The sequence below is a fragment of the Octopus sinensis genome, linkage group LG2 (assembly GCF_006345805.1).
Source record: "Octopus sinensis linkage group LG2, ASM634580v1, whole genome shotgun sequence".
Lineage (NCBI taxonomy): Eukaryota > Metazoa > Mollusca > Cephalopoda > Octopoda > Octopodidae > Octopus > Octopus sinensis.
Genome location: NC_042998.1, coordinates 108,505,135 through 108,527,106, shown reverse-complemented (window position 1 = coordinate 108,527,106; position 21,972 = coordinate 108,505,135). Strand labels below are relative to the sequence as shown.

General features: G+C 34.8%; 1 protein-coding gene and 1 long non-coding RNA gene across 11 annotated transcripts in view; one reads left to right on the top strand and one right to left on the bottom strand.

Moving 5' to 3' along the window:
- Nucleotides 1–21,972, bottom strand: part of LOC115222488 — a 961,211-nt gene that overhangs the window by 922,612 nt on the left and 16,627 nt on the right. The window lies entirely within an intron of this gene.
- On the top strand, nucleotides 410–21,000 carry LOC118761170. The gene is made up of 3 exons (XR_004997189.1): nucleotides 410–421; nucleotides 2,927–2,928; nucleotides 20,742–21,000. It is a non-coding gene; the product is annotated as an uncharacterized LOC118761170 (long non-coding RNA).

Below are 21,972 nucleotides of genomic sequence, written 5' to 3'. Positions count from 1 at the left end.
AATTACATACGACTGTTTCTGTTCTTACCCACAATAAAATTATAAAAATCCATTGTTTGTGGGTAAGAATCTCTTCAGTGTAAGTTTTGATATATGAGGAATCACAAATCTAAGAACTAACTCAGTTTAAATATATTTATGTTTTTAAGCGTGAGCGTCGGAACTTTTTCAGTGAACAGGTCACGGTTTCAAAGTGGCGAAAATATTTCGACAAATTAAATTTATATGTTGAAGTGAATCTAACGGTTTTTGTGTGTTTTTAAATAGCTTATAAACACCTTCCAAGCTGCAATTGTTTTTGTTTCAGCACACGATCTCGGATCAAGTCACTTGCTATGCAAGTATATCTATATAAAAACAAAGATAAAAATAAGAAACAAAATACGAAAAATAAACTAATATAACTATCATAAAACATACAGTTAGGTATTTTAATCTAAATATATCTTAGCGCATTAGTTTTTCTTAAATAATAGGAGCAATATTTGATGTGTTAATCTCCATTCTGTCAACACCTCAAATGTAAAATTCTTCCCTGAAGACGGAGGCGGCTGGTATCCGGTAATAGAATCAGGTTTTAAACATTATTTTGGAATACCAAGCCCCCAGAAACAGCTGATGGACTCGTAAAACACCTACTCATATAACATCATAGCAACTAAAATGTGCAGGGTTTGAGACAGTCTCTGCGTAGTCCCGCGACCGGCAAGAAATATTAATAACTTTGAAAATTGAGCGGGGCAAGGTGTGTCAAAAATTTCCTGGAAAAAAATTTAATTTATAATAATCTGGACATTTCAAGAAATTCTCGATTCAGAGTCATCGCTATGTGATTATTAAAATCATTTAAAGCCCGAGTGACATATAAGACACTGAATTATTTTCTGGATTTATTGCAGACTTCATTCTTCGTCTATTTCTTTAGACACAAACTGCGACATTGTTATTCAATATATTACCAGTATTTTCCATTTTCGTTACTATTGTATTAGTGCAACAAGTTTCAGTTAGTGTTCAATTATGTATCAAAAATGTGTGATGATAAATATATAAAGCTTGTTTTGAAGTCGTTTTATGAATTATTGATTTGTTTATAAAACGGAAGTTTCGTTTGCCACGTACATCTGAGTTTGTTGTAAAGTACCATTGTTACTTTACCTTTGTTCACTATTTCATCCTATGCTGTTATATATATTTTATATGCACAATGTTAGCTATTTATAGATTTGTTTCTACAAGAGAGAAATGAACTTGAGTTTTAGCTCTCTCAATCTTATTAGTAAAATATTCTAAATTGCTAACTTTCATAGAAATACTATGTGACTAGATTATTGATAGATAAACATCTTGACTCGTGGATACTATTTAAATAAGATTTAAGTCAACCAGAAACTTTTATATACAACATTGATTTTCCTCTTTGCTAAAATCCCGAGTTCATATTTACTGGAGTTCTGTAGCAACGTACATACATACATACATACGTACATACATGTTGAAATTTCAATGAAGGAGCCTTGGATATAGGTTAGAAACCGGCTCGCTCTCCCTATTGGCAAGAAATCTTGAAATAAAACTGAACAATGACACACATACATACTTACATATGTTGTGTGCGTATATACCTATGCGACCTATGCGTGTAAGTATGTATATGTAACGCGAATGTGTGTGTGTGTGTGTGTGTGTGTGTGTGCGTGCGCGCGCGCGCGTGCGTGCGTGTGTGTGTTCAATTTATAAATTGGGAGATTTGACTTAAATTGTCCTTTGCTTTTCAACTGAACAATTCCTCCATTTCTCTATTCCTTTTTCGAATATCTAATATTTTAGATCGTTTATCAGCTTTTACAGAAATGTTTCAGCACACTGGCAGATTAATTAACCGATTAAGATGTATTACTACGATATGCAGAAATTTGCCTCCAAAATTACATTACCTTTCTGCAAAGTTTCTGCGAAAATAACATATTGTTTTCTAAAATCGCACAGCTTTTTAAAGAATTTTCTTGAGTGAGCATGGTATCTTCTTCTATGACAAAATTAAGATTTAAATATATGCTTTCCAAGGAAATCAATTACCTATATCTTTAACAAAAATATCTGCTGAAAAACTAAATACTTCTAATAGCCTGATTGAATATTCAGTCGCGATAATGACAAATACTAAACTTCATCCTAGCACATTGGTTATATTAAGTCAAAAGAATTGATATCTGAGCTAAGATATCAGAGTTAAAACAAAGTTATATAAAAATTACTCAGATTAAAATGTATTTGAAGTTGTAAAAGAATTGAGAACACTTGGAAAAGTAAACAGAAGTTGTCTCTACTTTGATATGACAAGTAGCTACATTATATAAATAAGCTTATGAATTTTCATTTCAATTGATAATCGAGTAGCATACTGAGCTATGGGGAAATTATCATTACCCAACCTGAATTAATTCTAAAATATCGCAAAGCTCTTGATAATTTAATCGTTGTAATTTTCGAACATTGCTCCATACACATGGTTCAGGTAGGAGTAAATTTAATCACCCGTATTACTTGAGTTGCACATATTTTATTTATCTTGATGGAATGAAAGATAAAACCAATCCTAGTAGCATTTGAAAAACTCAGAATGTAACCAGAGGTTGCTAAATGCCACAAGTCTGACCGATTCTGCTCTACAGATTCTGTTGTCAATAGAATTTGTTAGATGTACTCAACTCTCAGGCAGTTAATAGATGTACATAAGTCTTTGACTCCTGCCAGCTATTAATATCGTGTATGATCACCAGGCATAAAACGTATGAAAATAGAGACACTCAGAAAGCGGAGAATGAAAACAAACACAAATCATATGATATTTTCTTAATATTTTAAAAGGAGAAACAAAAGAACTACCTGCGGCAAACACGTCTAGGCGATAAAACATTCTGAGCAGTACCATTTTATATCAAGGGGGTGCGGCTCAGGTAGATATGTTTATAGGATTGCTTATACCATCGAAATAGTAATTAAACTGGTGATGATTACCTTGGATAATATCAGAAAATAAGTAATGTCCTCATTAATTTGATGTAACGAAGGATTTTAATATACTTAATTGTTGTTTTAATGTGCAAACGCTTCACGTTCTCAGATCAAACATGCCTTACATTTTAGTTAATTAAAATAATTGCAGAAAAATTTCTTCAAGGTTCAGAAATTTCATCAATTTGAATCTGGAACCAGTGTTATCTTTTGCGTTTCTGTTGATGAAATGAATACCAAATGAAATAAGGTCAACATTTACTATCTCTTAAATATGATTAATTTGTTGGAGATGATATACAAGGAAACAAGTAATGTGAAACAATTACAATGTGATTAGTTGTCAAGTTTTACTGGTAATCCAATAGCTGAATTCCCTTTCATGAAAACAATAAAACTCAAATTAATTACTAGATTTGTCGCTAGCGTCCGAATTCCTACGCATTTTATCTTCCTTTCTCGTTTGATTTTTGTTGTTTTCTTTTCTAGTGAACTAAATCTTTTTAGAACTTACAGTCATGATACACAAATGTAAATATATTGAAATATCTTAGCAATAAGATAATTATAATAATAATAGTAAAGCAATCACTATACATTTCTTCATTCAGTTAGGATGTGGAACCCACTTGGAGAAAATTACGTTGCAAAGCAAAATTGCAATTATCTATTTAATGTATAAAGTTTAATCGTGTGTTCATAGTACGTGGAGGTACCCAAAAGTATCAGGAAACGCTTTAGGAATGGTCTTGTTGCTAGAAAAAATAACGCTTCTATTCTATTATGCCGACCACAAGATGCTGACTGGTGAACCGGTCTGTCGGTGTTGCATCGAGATGCACCGATGTAATATAGGATAAATATTATAATAATAGCAATAATGCTTGGATGGAATCTATAAACATGTAATGCATCGCGACGCACCTTTCCACAAACCACAGAAATCTTAAAATCACGTGTTCTTAACAGACATGTGATCTGTGGAAACGCGCGTAGCGATGCGTTATATGTTTATAAATTCCATCCAAAGATTATCGTTATTATGTGTGTGTGTGTTTATTATGTGTGTATGTGTGTGTGTGTGTGTATATATTTTATCAATATTTAGCAAAAGTAATAGAGTGACTCAAGGTCCGAGAATTTTCTACGTTGGCACTTGTCAAACTCTGTTACTTCTGCTAAATAATAATAAAAATATACATATTCTCATATTTTGAGTTCTATTTTTCCTGTTTCCATCACGATACCTATGTATATGTATATATATATGCACACATATATATATATGTATATATATATATATATATAATATATATATATATATATATATTATATATATATATATATTATATATATATATATACATACATGCATACATACATACATACATACATACATACATACATACATACATACATACATACATACATATGTATGACGCTTCGGAAGCTTATAGGCCTTTCTTCGACTGGCTTAGAGATCCTATGCTTTTATACAATTTGATTATCTCTAAGTGGACAAGCGGGAAATTACATTCAATATGTATTTATGGATACATGAGTTAGGGTGGATGTGTTAATGAGTGTGATTTTCCTTCACTGTCTTTTCTTTTGTTATTTACCTTAGTCTCAATTTCTTAGAATGTCATGACTCACATCTATCTTCATTTATATTTTGTACAACTGAGGCCTCGTATAAATATCTATTATCGCTTCTTACTCCTCATATCCTCCAACCGTATTTCCACTACCCATACTTTCTCGCAGCTGTCAACATGCATCTAATCACGTAAACTATTGACTGCGCCGACCGCGCCAAACACGATTGATCGGTATAAGTTATTAACTCACTGTTTCAAACTAAACTAAAAAACAAAAATGTATCTATTTAGTCTCTTTGTAGAAATTTAGCTTCAATTTTGTTATTAAACTTTGGCATTCTAACCACATTTGCTAACTATCTATTCTTGAACTGTTTTGAAATAATATTCCATTTCATAATCTATAATATTTCTCATCCTTAAATTCGGGTATTAGTTTAAGTCCTCTATTGTTTGTCTAAATATTTTCACACACACACACACACACACACACACACACACACACACACATTCACTCACTCGCTCGCTCACTCACTCATTCACACACACAAATAAAAGTTGTTTTTGTAAAGTAAGCTTCCAAACTATAAGTGCTATAATCATCTGCTTCAGCAAATTCAATATTGCACACAGAATATTCTGCAGGGATTATAATTACACCCCCATAAATATTTTTCATGTTTATGATGCTTTTTCCTTCAATAACTTATATTATATATGTAGTTTTTAAATTTTAATATTGTTTTTCTCTATAATTAATTACAAGTCATATTCAGTCTCTGACAGAATACCAAAAAGGTGTCAAACTTCCATTAACTAATTCAAAGTTCTATCTTTAATGTCGATATGAATATGAGACTTATATGCTCATAGTCAGGGGAGAAGAAAAAATATGAGAGACTCTGTCAAAAGATTCTCAAGGAACTTGAATAGATAACTTTCTATAGAAGTTGATTATCCACATGCAACTCTTTAGAACCAAAATAATAATATGCTTATGAAGTGATATGTATAAGCGTATAAACCAAGACTAATTAATGTGATCACAAAATTTGACATACTAAAATGAATAAAATTAACAGGTAGGATCATTGTTTTTCTGATAGCTTTCAAGATAGTGTTTGGTAAGCAGCCAAACTTTTCTAAGGTTCTTAATCATTAAACGTAAATCAAAGGCGTGTTATTGATGTTTATTTAGAAAGAATGTCGATAGTAAATTGTTTTTCTAAGTAATATTTTTCAAGAATTTTCCACTAACCAATAAAAAACATATATCATTTACAGTAGATTAGTAACGATTGTTTATTGGCTACCAAAACAACTGACGTCAACCGATCACTGGTAAGTCGATATAAATCTTTAAGAGTTCGGCAATACATTTCTTCTGGCACACTAACTAACGCTGAAAGTATCTAAAATAATTGCCAGAGAATTTCACTTTTTAGAAGAAATTCTGCTCTTTTAAAATATAGTTCTAAATATGAATTTTTACAGGGTTTATGTGATTCATAACTAAATGTAAGTAAAATGGTTTCCTTCTATCTTTTATCGAGACATTCTGAAATTGAGCTTCTTTTTTTTTTTTTTTTCAAAACCCTCACACTTTTTCATCTGGCTGATCTCTCTCATTTGTTGCTGGTGGAAGAATAAAGAAATTACCACCAACACCATCATCCTCATTATCATCATCATCCTTATCATCATCATCATCGTCGTCGTCGTCGTTGTCGTCGTCGTCGTCGTCGTCGTCGTCATCATCGTCGTCGTCGTCGTCGTCGTTGTCGTCGTCGTCGTTGTCGTCGGCGTCGTCGTCGTTGTCGTCGTCGTCGTCGTCGTCGTCATCATCATCATCATCATCATCATCATCATCATCATCATCACCATTATTATTAGGCGGTGGCAAGTTGGCAGAATCTTTAGCACGCTGGACGAAATACTTAACGGCATTTCGCCCGTCGCTACCTTCCGAGATCAAATTCCGCCGAGGTCAACTTTGCCTTTTGGGGTCGAAAAAATAAGGTCCAATTGAAGACGACTGGGGGGGTCAATGTAATCGGCTCATCCCCACCTCACCCAAACTGCTCTTGTGACAAAAATTCGAAATGATAATAGTAATAATTATTATTATTGAGGGAGAGAGCAGTGCATGCCGTCAAAGTGACACTGGAGTAAAATATACGAAGCCCAGTATACCCATCATGATAACCCGTCTGATAAGGGCACACCACGGTACCTGCACCACAACCATATGCGCGTAACATTGTGATCTCATATCATGATAAACAGCACATGATACCTACAGGTGGGACCCAGTTAGAATTTTTTTCAGGTTCAATAGTTCATCCTGCTGAAAGGGTCTTTGAAAAAGGGTTGTTTAAGGATGTTGAACGAAATACCCATGTTTTCAAAGGTGAAGTATCCAAACCCCAAAGTATTCCTCTCAACACATGGCTATGATGCTCCCCACTACTTCTGCTTGTGATCAGAGATGTACATATCGTCATCCACTAAAGGACATGCTCAACTGGTTACGGTCAAACAATTGACAAGAAGATCTGTGGAATTGAGCAGAATATTTGCTGTAGACCATCTTTTATACCAAGACAAAACAAAGTATATGATAACACTTCCAATCAGTTAAGATCAGAAGCCATGAGAGCCACGCCTGGTACTGCATTAGGACATTTATTATTATTACTATTATTATTGTTATTATTATTATTATTATTATTATATTATTATTATTATTATTATTATTATTATTATTATTATTATTATTATTGTTCTTGAGCAAGGCACTTTATTTCACGTTGCTCCAGTTCACTCAGCTGTAGAAATGAGTTGCGACGTCACTGCTGCCAAGCTGTATCGACCTTTGTCTTTCCCTTGGATAACATCAGTGGCGTGGAGAGGGGAGGCTGGTATGCATGGGCGACTGCTGGTCTTCCATAAACAATCTTGCCCGGACTTGTGTCTAGGAGGGTAACTTTCTAGGTGCAATCCCATGGTCATTCATGACCGAAGGGGGTCTTTTATTATTCAGTAGTTTTATTTTTATAGCGTGCTTTCACTTCACTACCGAGCGCAGCTCTGTGTGCTTTAGGTATGTGCTGTGATTTGTCGTGATGCTCTGATGGTTATTGTATGTTAAGTGTTCTGCGTAGGATGTGTGCAGTGCCTAGTAGTGCAATTTTCTGTTATATGTGTTTGTAAGTCCTGGTGTTTTTGTTATGTATTTGTCTGAATATTTTTTTATCATGCCTAATGCACCTACTATGATAGGAATTGTTTCTGTTTTTAGATTCCACATTCTGGTTACCTCTATTTCCAGGTCTTTGTATTTTGAAAGTTTCCCCATTTCTTTTAGAGACACGTTGTCATCCGCTGGTATTGATACATCAATTAGGAAACATTTTTTTTCTTCATGATCTCTGACAACTATATCTGGTCTGTTGGCCTTAATTTCTCTATCTGTGTGTATTGGCATATCCCAGAGTATGGTTGCTTTCCCGATTTCTGTGACCTTTTCTGGTGTGTGCCTATACCATTTTTTTTCTGTTGTTATTTCATAATGTTGGCATAGTTTCCAGTGTATGTTGGTCCCAATTCTCTCGTGTCTGTGAATATATTCCTTCTTAGCTAGGACTGGGCAGCCAGAAATAATATCAATTATTGTTTCTTGTCCATCTCCACATATTCTGCAGTTACTTGTTATATTTCTTTTCATTACATGTTTTGGTAATTTCTGGTGGGGAGGCTTTGGTCTTGTGCTGCAATTAAAAATCCTTCTGTCTCTGCTTTGAGTCCTGAGCTTCTCAACCATTGCTGGGATTTTCTTTGTCTATTTCGTTTGCATTTAGTTTAGTCCAGTATTTGCCATGAAGGGGCTTTTCTTCCCATCGTTTTATCATGGTTCGTTGCTGTTCGCTTTTTAGTTTGGATTTCATTTGTTTTATAGCTTTTGTTGTTTCTTCTTCTTCTTCTTCTTCTTCTTCTTCTTCTTCTTCTTCTTCTTCTTCTTCTTCTTCTTCTTCTTCTTCTTCTTCTTCTTCTTCTTCTTCTTCTTCTTCTTCATATTTGTTAGGTAGTATGATTTCTTGTTTGTATTTGTCAGCTTCCTTAAATACTGAGAACAGTTTTTTGTTTTGCTCGTGTTTTGCCGCTATTTGTATCAGTTTTCCTTCCTTCTGAAGTAGATATTTTTGCAGTCCTATTGTGGTTATTTTATAGTAGTTTTCCAGCTGTATAAGGCCTCTACCACCTTCTATCCGTTGTATATATAGCCTTTCTATGTCAGATTTGTGTGATGCATCCTAGATCCTGTCATTATTTTTCTTGTTTTCCTATCTATTTTGGTCAGTTCATTTCGTGTCCAGTTAAGGATATTGTAGTTGTAATTTATAACTGGGACGGCTAAAGTGTTGATACCTATAATCTTGCTTTTAGCATTGAGCTCTGTTTTCAGTATTGATCTAATTAGTCTGAAATATTCGTTTTTTATTTTCTCTTTCATTTGTGTGTATTGTGTCTTATCTAGTTCATGGATTTCTAAGTATTTGTAAGTTTGGCTTTGGTCTAATTTTATTTCATTGGTTTTATCTAGTGTGATGTTGCTACTCTTAACTAGTTTTCCTCTTTTCAGGGTTACTTTAGCGCATTTCTCTAATCCAAATTTCATATCTATTTCTTTGGTAAATCCATGAACTGTCTTTAGTAGTGTTTCCAGCTGTTTGTCATTTGTAGCGTATAGTTTTAGGTCATCCATATATAAAAGGTGGCTGATCGTTTTGCCGTAACATTTATATCCGCATCCAGTTCTGTTTAGCATACCCGATAGAGGTGACAGTGCCAAGCAGAAAAGAAGTGGAGAGAGCGTATCCCCCTGGAATATTCCTCTTCTAATGGGGATGGCTTTGGTTTTTCACAAGTCCCTCTTTTGTTTGGAGCTTATTATTATTATTATTATTATTATTATTATTATTATTATTATTATTATTATTATTATTATTATTATTCAGTAGTTTTATTTTTATAGCGTGCTTTCACTTCACTACCGAGCGCAGCTCTGTGTGCCTTGGGTATGTGCTGTGATTTGTTGTGATGCTCTGATGGTTATTGTATGGGAAGTGTTCTGCGTAGGATGTGTGCAGTGCCTAGTAGTGCAATTTTCTGTATGTTATATGTGTTTGTAAGTCCTGGTGTTTTTGTTATGTATTTGTCTGAATATCTTTTTATCATGCCTAATGCACCTACTATGATAGGAATTGTTTCTGTTTTCAGGTTCCACATTCTAGTTATCTCTATTTCCAGGTCTTTGTATTTTGAGAGTTTCTCCATTTCTTTTAGAGACACGTCGTCATCTGCCGGTATTGATACATCAATTAGAAAGCATTTTTTTTCTTCATGATCTCTGACAACTATTATTATTATTATTATTATTATTATTATTATTATTATTATTATTATTATTATTATTATTATTATTATTATTATTATTATTATTATTCCTTCGTAATTCAGTGTAGATAAAGATGCACGGAAGTCTTTAGTCATCTGTAAATCACAACAAGGATCTTAGACAGATATTACTTTCCTTAAGACGTGCGTTGTAACAAACCATGCAGCGTCATCAACTTTCTCGTTTTTCTATCCGGTGTTGATATTTCCTCGTTAGTCCATTTGAGGATGGACGCACTATATCTGACCACCGCAACTGCTCATATATTCATTGCAGTAATCAAATTTTGACATTCAGATTGGATTTCAACACCATCTTCACGCTTTTCTTGACAACCCTCGCTGACCTTGACTTTCATTTCTCTGTGTAGAATGTCATCCAGCTCCAAAATCCCTAAATATCTGTACTCACTACTGTCGGGTTCGCCCATGGTCTCTCCTGGTGGTAACCGCAATCCTCTGCAGGATGCTTTCTTCCCTCTTTTCATATTAAGTACTGAGCATTTGGTAATCCCAAATTCCATACCGATGTCCCTACAACACTTCTGGATTGTTTTGGTTAAGGAATCTAGCTGTTTTTCAGATTTCCCAAACAATTTCAAGTCATCCATAAGCAGTAGATGGTTCAATAATGGACCTTACTTCCCACACCGGTAACCCATCTTTCCTAAGTGTCATTGTTATGGGTATAAGTGCAAAAATTCTGTGTTTGGCCCCTTGTGGGTAGTAAAGAAATATATATATATACATATATATATATATATATATATATATATATATATATATATATATATCTTTATATATAAAAGTCAAGCTGTGTGTCTGTCTCCTACGATTTAGATTCATAACTACTCCCACATTTTGCGGTGCAGTTTAACCAAAACCAGGTATCTTATAGTCGTGATTCATATCGAGCCCTTCTGGGTATTAGCGCGCGTCTACGATGAGTCTACGATTTTTAAAAACATTTACCATCATTATTTTCCATTTTAATGCATTTGTTTCGCTATTATATAAGGGAAGTAACTCTCTAAAAATGTCTACGATGAGTCAACGATTTTAAAAAAATTACCATCATTTTTTTTCCATTTTTAATGCATTTTTTGCTATTTTTTGGCTATAACTCTCTAAAAATGCTTATATAGTTATTTCCCTTACAAACCCGAGCAACGCCGGGCGATACTGCTAGTATATATATATATATATATAATAGAAATATGTTACAAAAAGAAAATAGAAACTACACGTAAGGGGAAAGTAAGAAGAAAATAAGCGAAAATGCACATTGAAAATCAAAAAAAGTAAAGGCTTTTATGAAAAGTAACGATAGATACAATTAGATGAACTGAGGTAGGAATAAAAGTAATAAGAGTCATTATTGTGAATTGTTAAAGAGATTCAAAAGCATACCGGTTTCGTGAATTTACTAATTATTGCTTTGAATGCACACCGATTAATGAACGATGTCAGGTATACTATTCCCTGAGTAAAACAATTATGTGCAAGGGAGGTAAGTAGTTCTGGATTTGGTACAATTAGGCTAGATATAGATCTGTAATGTGAATGGTGTATGGGATGTATGGGGGTTAGTGGTATTAATTGAAAGGTTAGTAGTGTTCTGTATTATGTTATGTGTTCATATTGAGTTGTGGAAGATATTTATTGATGAAAGCTGCCTCTTTATTCATTCGTTGTTGTACTGAGGTGTTCTGTGAACATTGATAGAAGGGGAAAATTAGGAAATTAGGATTAAGATTCCTAGCACACCATTCTATGTGTTCACTAACCTGTATCTGTCTGTATTGTGCGTAGCAGATTTGTTCTTTAGGGAGAGTGGTTCTTCGACAGAGGGATATTTCTGTTTGGCCAATATAATTATGACCACACCCTAAGCATATAATGGCATAGATAAGATTTTCCGAGGCACAGGTGAAATCTGATTTGATCTTAAATATTTCACCTTGTTTATAGTGGAATTCTGAACCCCCATATATATATATATATATATATATATATATCCGTAATAATGAAGGGTGAAATTAATTAATTTGGAATAATTATCAATTACACCAAGTAGTCTTCGGCATGTAAAAGCCTCATTCGAGGAAAATTTAAGTAATACTAAGCAATAAAGGTTTTAGCAACGAATTGCCTTACCACATACCGAATTTAGAAATAGCAGTCAAAGAGTTATAGCTATTTCTTCTACTAAAAAGGGAGATCTCAGTAAAAACAGCAATTGGAAGGCAGACACAAACAGGTAAGAGAGAATTTCATTCTCTCTTACCTGTTTGTGTCTGCCTTCCAATTGCTGTTTTTACTGAGATCTCCCTTTTTAGTAGAAGAAATAGCTATAACTCTTTGACTGCTATTTCTAAATTCGGTATGTGGTAAGGCAATTCGTTGCTAAACCCTTTATTGCTTAGTATATATATATATATATATTATATATATATATAATATATATATATATATATATATATATATATATATATATACATATGTTTGTACGATGTCTCTTTCATTCTTTTGTTGTCTTACCATTACTTTTAATATATATATATATTATATATATATATATATATATATATAATTTCTATCAGTAATTAAAAATAGAACAAGGTGAACTGGTTCTTTTCAAGACCAAGGTCAGCGTGCTCATTGATCGCTAGTAGTAGTAAACACATTTCACCTCAGCTGACCCCAAAGGTGTGAGGCCTCTTTTGTCCCCTTATCGCACAGGAATGTCCACTGATGATCTACCGAAGGTATTTACAGACATATAGAATTTGGTCTATTCACCAATCTGCTTCTCTTTCTCCTACTCTCAACACAGTTACAAAACCAGTGATTATAGGAGCACTGGAAATGACCAGTAAATGAACTAAAAGTTAGTTGAGAATGACCCCTGGATCATCATTCATGTAGGGAGCGCAAAAGATAGTATTAAGTGTTAACTGCAAATATAAACAGACTGTATATGAAAAGAAGGAGTGGTGCCAGAGGACTGATTAGTATAGACTATTGTATAAGAAGTGAAAGGAGAACGCTTGCCGAGTATTTGATAAATAGTGACGAAGATCTGCTGCAATATACCGGGACCCATATTATTATTGATAATTTTAAATGCTATAGTTTGAACAATGGTGGTAATGATAATCACTGTGGCTTTGGAGGCGACACAATTCAAGTACGTTATTTATATATGTGTGTATGTACATACATCTGTTTTCAGTATTGATCTAATTAGTCTGAAATATTCGTTTTTTATTTTCTCTTTCATTTGTGTGTATTGTGTCTTATCTAGTTCATGGATTTCTAAGTATTTGTAAGTTTGGCTTTGGTCTAATTTTATTTCATTGGTTTTATCTAGTGTGATGTTGCTACTCTTAACTAGTTTTCCTCTTTTCAGGGTTACTTTAGCGCATTTCTCTAATCCAAATTTCATATCTATTTCTTTGGTAAATCCATGAACTGTCTTTAGTAGTGTTTCCAGCTGTTTGTCATTTGTAGCGTATAGTTTTAGGTCATCCATATATAAAAGGTGGCTGATCGTTTTGCCGTAACATTTATATCCGCATCCAGTTCTGTTTAGCATATCCGATAGAGGTGACAGTGCCAAGCAGAAAAGGAGTGGAGAGAGCGTGTTTCCCTGGAATATTCCTCTTCTAATGGGGATGTCTTTGGTTTTCATGAGTCCCTCTTTTGTTTGGAGGTGTAGGACTGTTTGCCATTTATTCATAGAGTGCTCTATGAATTTTATGATTGTTGGTGCTACTTTGTTAATGGCTAGTGTTTCGAGGATCCATGTGTGGGGATGCTATCAAACGCCTTTTTGTAGTCAATCCAGGCCATACTGAGGCCTTTCTTCTTTCTGTGGCAGTCTTCAGTTACGGCTTTATTAATCATTAGTTGATCTTTACAGCCATATGAGCCTTTGCGGCATCCTTTCTGCTCTTCTGGGAACAGTTGTTTTCGTCCAGGTGCTTGTTCAGCCTTTGCGATATCACTGCAGTAAATGCCTTGAACATAGTAGGGAGGCAGGTTATTGGTCTGTAGTTTTCTGGCTTTGCTGTTTCATTTGATTTGGGAATTAAGACGGTTTTCCCCTTCGTGAGCCATTCAGGCATTGTCTCTGTCTCTGCTAGTATGCTGTTAAAGTTTTCAGCCAGCTTTTTGTGCATTCCTGTTAGATATTTCAACCAGAAGTTGGGGATCTTGTCATGCCCAGGTGCCTTCCAGTTGCTTAGTTTTTGCAGTGCCTGGGTGACCTCTTCAGTTGTTATGGGGGTCCAAAGTTGTTCAGATGCCGAGTTTGTTATTTTGATACTCCTTTTTTTTGGCTGTTCGTTCGCCAACCATATTTTATTATTATTATTATTATTATTATTATTATTATTATTATTATTATTATTATTATTATTATTATTATTTGTTGAAAACTCTGAGCATATTTTGCTGGGTATGATGGAAAGTGTCTATTGTTCACGGCCAGCAGACTAAGGTGACACTTGTTTACCGGCTATGCTTCAAAAACCCTGGGAAGAATTCTTGCAGTTCCAAGCGATGCTGATTTTTCTAAGTGTTCTATCTTTACATTTGTACCAATCTTTTTGAGTGATGTTGGTAGTTGAGTCCTGATACTTCCGAGTGCATCAATTACTATTGGTCTCATGTCTACTCCCCTCGTTGACCTCAAACTTAGTATTTCCCACTTGAAATCGTCGTAGTTGTTCAGTTTTTCTTTCTCGTTGATCCTGTTGTCACCGGGACATGTTATGTCGATTATCATGCAATTTCATTCTTTTTTATTCACCACAACAATGTCCGATTTCCGATGTCTAGTCAGGTGACCACACTGAACCATTGCATCCAACAGGATTCTACAGTCTTCATTCTGGGTGACTCCTGCAGGAGTTTTCTCGTACCACGTCATTGCTCTTTGCAGGCCTTGATTTCCACAGAGCTCCCAATGGATCATTCTTGCCACATTGTGATGTCTTTTTTAATCGCATTGTGTCAATTTGTGGCATTCGGTAACGATGTGCAATACCATTTCACACAATACATTCTGCATTTTTCGCTCTCGGTAGTCTTGTTGATTCTGCAGTTCACAGTTAGTCCTTAACGCTTATCCTTGTGTTGCACATATAAGTGCTTCTATCTCTCTTTTTCAGGTCACTCTTCCTCATCCATAGGCTCCACTCTTCTGTATCTGTCTTGGATTTCGTAACTCTTGCAAACTGACCGTGCATTTTTTCTCTTTCCATGCTGTTTCTTTTTCTGTTTTTTTCTTTTTCATCTTTAATTTTTTTTTTACTTTACGCAATTATCAATTTTGATGACGCCGGACTGATCAGACCCTTATCCTCATTGTTGTTGTTGTTGTTGTCATTGTTAAGTGAGAGTGCAGTGCATTCCATCAAAGTGAGACTGCAGTAAAATAGACAAAGTCCAGTATACCCATCACGACCACCCGTCTGATAAGAGTAAACGAACTACATGCATCACAAACCTATGTGCGCGTCAAGGGGATCTCATACAAAGATAAACAGCGCATGTCCTTACAGACGAGGCCCAGTTACAATTTTCTTCTGGTCGAGTAGCCCATCCCGCTAAAAAGGTCACTCAGTAAATGTTGTTTAAGGATGTTGAATGAAACACCCATGTTTCCAGAGGGGAATTATTCAAAACCCGAAGAATTCCTCTCAACAGACGGCTCTGATGCTTCTCCACTAAATCTGCTCGTGACCAGCCACTAAGGGACATATTCAACTGGTTAAGTTCAAACAACTGTCAAGCAAATCTGTGGTACGGAACGAAATATTTGTTGTAGTCCATTTCTAACAAACATGACAAAACAATGAACATGATAGCACTCCCAATCAGTTAAGATCAGAAGCCATGAGAGTCCCTGTCTGGTACTCAATCAGGGCATTCTTCTTATTATTATTGCTTTGGCGCAGCTTCTTACGCTGGAGATGTACTGCAGTGTTAGCTGTTCACAACCAGTGAACTAAAGTAACACCTTTTATTTTTCGAGCACCTTCCGGAGTATTCGAGCGGTTCTAAGCAGTGCTGTTTTCTGCAAGTACTCCATCCTTATTGCAGCCCATATTTGTTCCAGTTATTTCTCGAGATTTTTGCTCACTATTCCAAGGCCTCCGGCAATTATTGGTACTAATGCTACCTTTCTCATCGACCACAATTGCATAACTTCTCAAGCTAAGCTGTCATATCTATAGACTTTTCTTTCTTCCTTGTCGCATACCTTGTTGTCAACTGGGCATGCTATATCTATGATCCAGTATCGTTTGCTTTCTTTCTCAATTAAGACTATGTCTGGCTTCCTATTCCCTATCTCATGGTCGCACTGAATCATAAAATCCCTCAAGATCTTTGCATTTCTATTTTCGACGATGCCTTCAGGTTTGTGGTTGTACCAATTGTTTACTCTGTCAAGTCCATACTTGTTGCAAAGTGTCCAGTGGACAAGCCTTGCTATATTGTTGTGGCGTCTGTTATACTCCTTCTGGGCTAGTGGCGTACATTAGCTGATAATATGCCATACGGTTTCACCGTTTTGTCCACATACTCTGCACTTATCACTTTCTGCTGTGTTGTCTATTCTGTATTTTATGAAGCTTGTTCTTAGTGCTTGTTCTTGGGCAGCACAGATTTCAGCTGCATTAGTACCGGTCATCCTCTAGAAGCCAAGAGTAGCAAGGGCACGTTTGTTTTGCTATGCATGCTAAAATTATCACCACATTTATTCCATTTTAGATGGAGAGTGCTTTCCATAGTATATAGGCTGTACCTATCAAGGTTATGTTTTGAAGTTCACGGAGATTGCAGTTACCAGATACTTCACATTCCCAACGCACCAATTACTATTGGAATTATCGTAGTACTAAGCCTCCAGATTTTTTTAAATTTTAGTTTGCAGATCTTTATAATGAGAAAGCTTTTCGTATTCCTTTCTTGAGAATTTTAATCTTGTGGGAGAGACATATCTATTAACAGACAAGTTTCTCTGTTGTAGTCCTTGATCACAGTGTCTGGTCGATTGGAGTCATTTTTTCTTTCTGTTTGTATGGGGAAGTTCCAAAGGATAGTGACGCCATCGCCATTTACTATATCCGATTCACTTCTTCAGAAATGAGCTGGAGCAGGTAGTGTAGCCGTGAAGAAATACTGGAAATATCATGAAAGGGATAGTGCCATACCATCAAGAGATGATCTTTTATGATAATATTATATATGCATAGATTTCAGATTGCTTTGGGTAAATTTATACAGCAATATTGTTAAGTAATCGATAATGCTCAAATCTCCAGCAGAACATCTTGAACATCGGGTAATGTTCCAAGTTTTCAGAAAGTGACTCTTCTTATTTCTTGACAAGTATTCCATCGACGAGACAATATGCTTGAAAAACAGGATGACAAAGTGCAAGGTGCATTACAGAAGTTTTTTTGTACTGTTTTAGGAGAGACAGTTGGAATGTAATTTTAATATATCATTACAATACATTTAATAAGCTGTTATTCCAGATTGAACGAGACAGTTGTAACAGTATTTTGAACACACCCTACTAAGCACTCCCTATTAAACACTACTTTTCTCTGCTGACTATTTTACAGAATTCAGTCAGAACGTTTGGAAGTTTACTGTGCAGTAAGTGTTGAGGTAAACTGGCACACAAACGCAACAGCAAATCATGAACTCCTCTAGACTGCTTGCGGTTTAGCTTTTTCGCTGGCACGAGATTCAGAGACGGTAGAGTGGAGGTGAGAGACGGTGAGTGATGTAGGAGCGAGAGAGACGTCGGAACATCCGAGCTGGTTGAGAAAATTTGAAATTTTCTAGATGGAGACCGTCGTGTGGCTATAAAAATAATAAGCATATAATTTGGTAGGTTCCGATCCGCTTCTTCAGAAATGAGATGGAGCAGGTTGGTGTGATAACTGTATAAAGAATTATTCATGAACATACGCAAAATTTGTGCAAAGTTTATTCCTAGAGTGCTCTGTGACGAGTATCCTGGTAACCATTGCCTTGACAGAGATGAGCATCAAAACTGTCCCTCACTCTCCCTACAGTCTACATCTAAGCTGAAAGAGAACATCAGAATCAGTCGTTTTGAAGATGAACGGGATGTGACAAGGGTCTTCGATACCTTCACATTAGACGACTTCCAGGGGGCATTCACGAAGTGGCTGGATTAAAGTACATTGAAGTCAGAAGATCCTACTTTAAGAAAGAGTAGAGTTTTGTGCTTTTTTTTTAATTAATAAATGTCCCACCTGAAAAAGTCTGAAAACTTCTGGAATACACATTGTATTTCATATATATGAGAGAAATAAGACCTATGATACTTTGCAGTATCTTTGTACTCTAAAAAGATGAGATTGCAAATCGTCAACACCGAAGACTTGATAAGAAAAAAGATGTCTGCCAATGGTTTTTCTACTTCCAGATTTATTGTTAGTTACTCTAGATGAGGAACATGTTAAGAGATTCGGTTAGCTCTTCCACCAGTTCATTGTTGACATGTATACCAAAATTGCATTTGAGCGATTGTGTTACATCAGCCAAAACTACAACAGAAAAAAAGTGGATTCATATACTCCCTTCATAGTTACTGTCGCAAAAGAGGCCATTCTACCAATGCAATGCAGTTACTTAAACAACCCAGTTTATTTTTTACTTAAACAACCCAGTTTGCATTTAGTTACTAAGTTCACCTACTGTTCTAATAAATTCGATCCTCAGGCAATGTCGATTGCCTCAATTAATACATACATATACATACAGGCCCATACACTCGCAAAATGTTGATAATCATTAAGTCACAGTCGGAGACACTTATCCAGGGTGTTTTGCAATGAGATAGAGATTGTATAGCTGGAAAGTAAATACTGAACCACACAGTTAATGACTGATATTTTAGATATACATAATGCTTTATTTAAGTGTTTTATTACATTAAGAAATAGATTTTTAAAAACTGTACCCATTTCAACCCTTTTATGAAAAAACAGACTTTAACAATATGCATTTAGTGCATATAAAAATAAACTTGGCATTAAAAATTATTCAATTCCCGCATCAACAGAATGTAATCCAAATGTTAAATGCAATGATTCCTTGAATGATGAATGATAAAAAAAGAAATTTTAAATCTGTTATGATCTGACCTCTAAGCGTAAAATAATATAATTACTGTAAGCAATGTTTTCCTCGTACCTTTCTGATTCTGCTTCGTGGAAGCGTGTGATTGTTCATGTTTCTTTAGCTTTAGGTTATCTCTGATCGAGCAGACCTATGATGAAAGATATTTCAACCGTAACTATCCCATCTCTTTAAGAATATCTTGGAATATATTATCTTATATGTGTTGTCTCCTCCTTTTTATACGGTGAACTGTGTTTTGAGGAAGATTTGGATGATGCTATATCTAGTATGTCGGACGATCACGTAAATATTCACTAGTATATTCAAGCAATAAATAGATAAATAAATAAGTGGTTAATAAAGCAAGAAATTATTATTAATTTGCTATGGCACATCAACTATATTATAATTAATCAGATATATTTATTTTCGCATGTATTTGTTTCTTAGTTTTCTGGTTATTCAAATATAATTTCTCCACACCAGCTCTGATGAACATAATAAGTTCAGTACATTATAGACGTTGAAAATTTAAAAATAGATTTGACTTAATTGTGTAAGGTAATATTTCACTGACTGAACGTACATAAGTAGAAAATCATTCGCCATCATCAGCTGTTTTAAATATATTCCAAAGAGCAGACTAATGATATTTCCCAACACGAATAGCTCATTTATTGATTGTCCAGATGTGGCTAATTTCCAAAGAAGTAAACATTAATTAATGTTTATATTTTGTTGGGAAGCCTCTCCATAGGGACAAAATCAAGACCGTTCTGTTTTGCTTGAAGAAAATACCGATTAAATATTTACAACAAAATATTGGATGTGTATAAATCTACTATTAGTATAAGACGTTCGTTAACAAGAGTAAGCGTCTGGCTCACTTTCAAGTGGTAGTTTTAAACGTTCTGAAGTGACTCGGTCTGCGGCCAAGGAAAATATCCTCTTACGATTTAATTATCCAACCACATAATTTGATTTTTATTTAAATTATTTAAATACAATAATATCATCCGATTGAGGAATGAGACTACTGAGCAGTGTTCTGTTAATAAACATGAGTCCAACCTCTTTTTGCTCGCGCAAAATCACTTTTAGATTAAAATAAAAACAAGAATTAATATTAGTTTCGAATTCTGGTACAAGGCCAAATTCGGGTGGAGTCGATTACTCCACTGCTTAACTGGTACTTATTCTATCGACCTCGAAACGGTGAAAGGCAAAGTTGACCTCGGCGGACTTTGAACTCAGAACGTAAAGACAAACGGGATGCCGCTAAGCATTTTTTCCGACCTACTAAGGGTTCTTCTGGCTCACTGCCTTACGTTTTGTTAAAATTATTATACATCATTATGCTTTACGCTTCAAAATTGGAGCTGGTAGATTCGTTAGTAGGTCATACAAAATGTATTATTATTATTATTATTATTATTAGTAGTAGTAGTAGTAGTAGTAGTAGTAGTAGTAGTAGTAGTAGTAGTAGTAGTATGAACGAGAAAATAAAGAAAGACTATTATAGACGTGTTAGATCAATACTAAGAGCAGAGCTCAATGCTAAAAACAAGATGATAGGTATTAAAACTTTATCTGTCCCAGTGATAAGTTACAGGTACAATATCTTTAACTGGACACTAAATTAACTAACCAAAATAGACAGGAAAACAAGAAACATAATGACAGGATCTATGATGCACCACACAAAATCTGACATAGAAAGGCTATATATATATACAACGAATAAAAGGTGGTAGAGGCCTTATACATCTGGAAAACTATTATAAAATAACCACCACAGAAATGCAAAAATGCCTACTTCAGAAGCAAGGAAAACTGATACAAATAGCCGCAAAACATGAGCAAAACAAAAAACTGTTAAGGAAGCTGACAAATACAAACAAGAAATCATGCGACCTAACAAATAATAATAATAATAATAATAATATAATAATAATAATAATAATAATAATAATAATAATAATAATAATAATAAGAAGAAGAAGAAAGAAGAAGAAGAAGAAGAAGAAGAAGAAGAAGAAGAAGAAGAAGAAGAAGAAGATAAAGAAGAACTATAAAACAAATGAAATCCAAACTAAAACTAGAACAGCAACGGATCATTATAAAACGATGGCAGGAAAAGCCCCTTCATAGCAAATACTGGACTAAACTAAATGCAAAAGAAATAGACAGAGAAAATTCCCAGAAATGGTTGAGAAGCTCAGGACTCAAAGCAGAGACGGAGGGGTTTTTAATTGCAGCACAAGACCAAAGCCTCCTCATCAGAAATTACCAAAAACATATGATGAAAAGAAACATAACAAGTAACTGCAGAAAATGTGGAGATGGACAAGAAACAATATATCATATTATCTCTGGCTGCCCAGTCCTGGCTAAGAAGGAATATATTCACAGACACGACAGAGTTTGGACCTACATACACTGGAAGCTATGCCAACACTATGGGATAACAACAGAAAAAAAGATGGTATAGGCACACACCAGAAAATGCCACAAAACGAGAAAGCAACCATGCTTTGGGATATGCCAATACACACAGATAGAGAAATTAAGGCCAATAGGCCAGATATAGTTGTTAGAGATCATGAAGAAAATTGATGTATCAATACCAGCAGATGACAACGTTTCTCTTAAAGAAATGGAGAAACTTTCAAAATACAAAGACCTGGAAATAGATATAACTCGAATGTGGAATCTAAAAA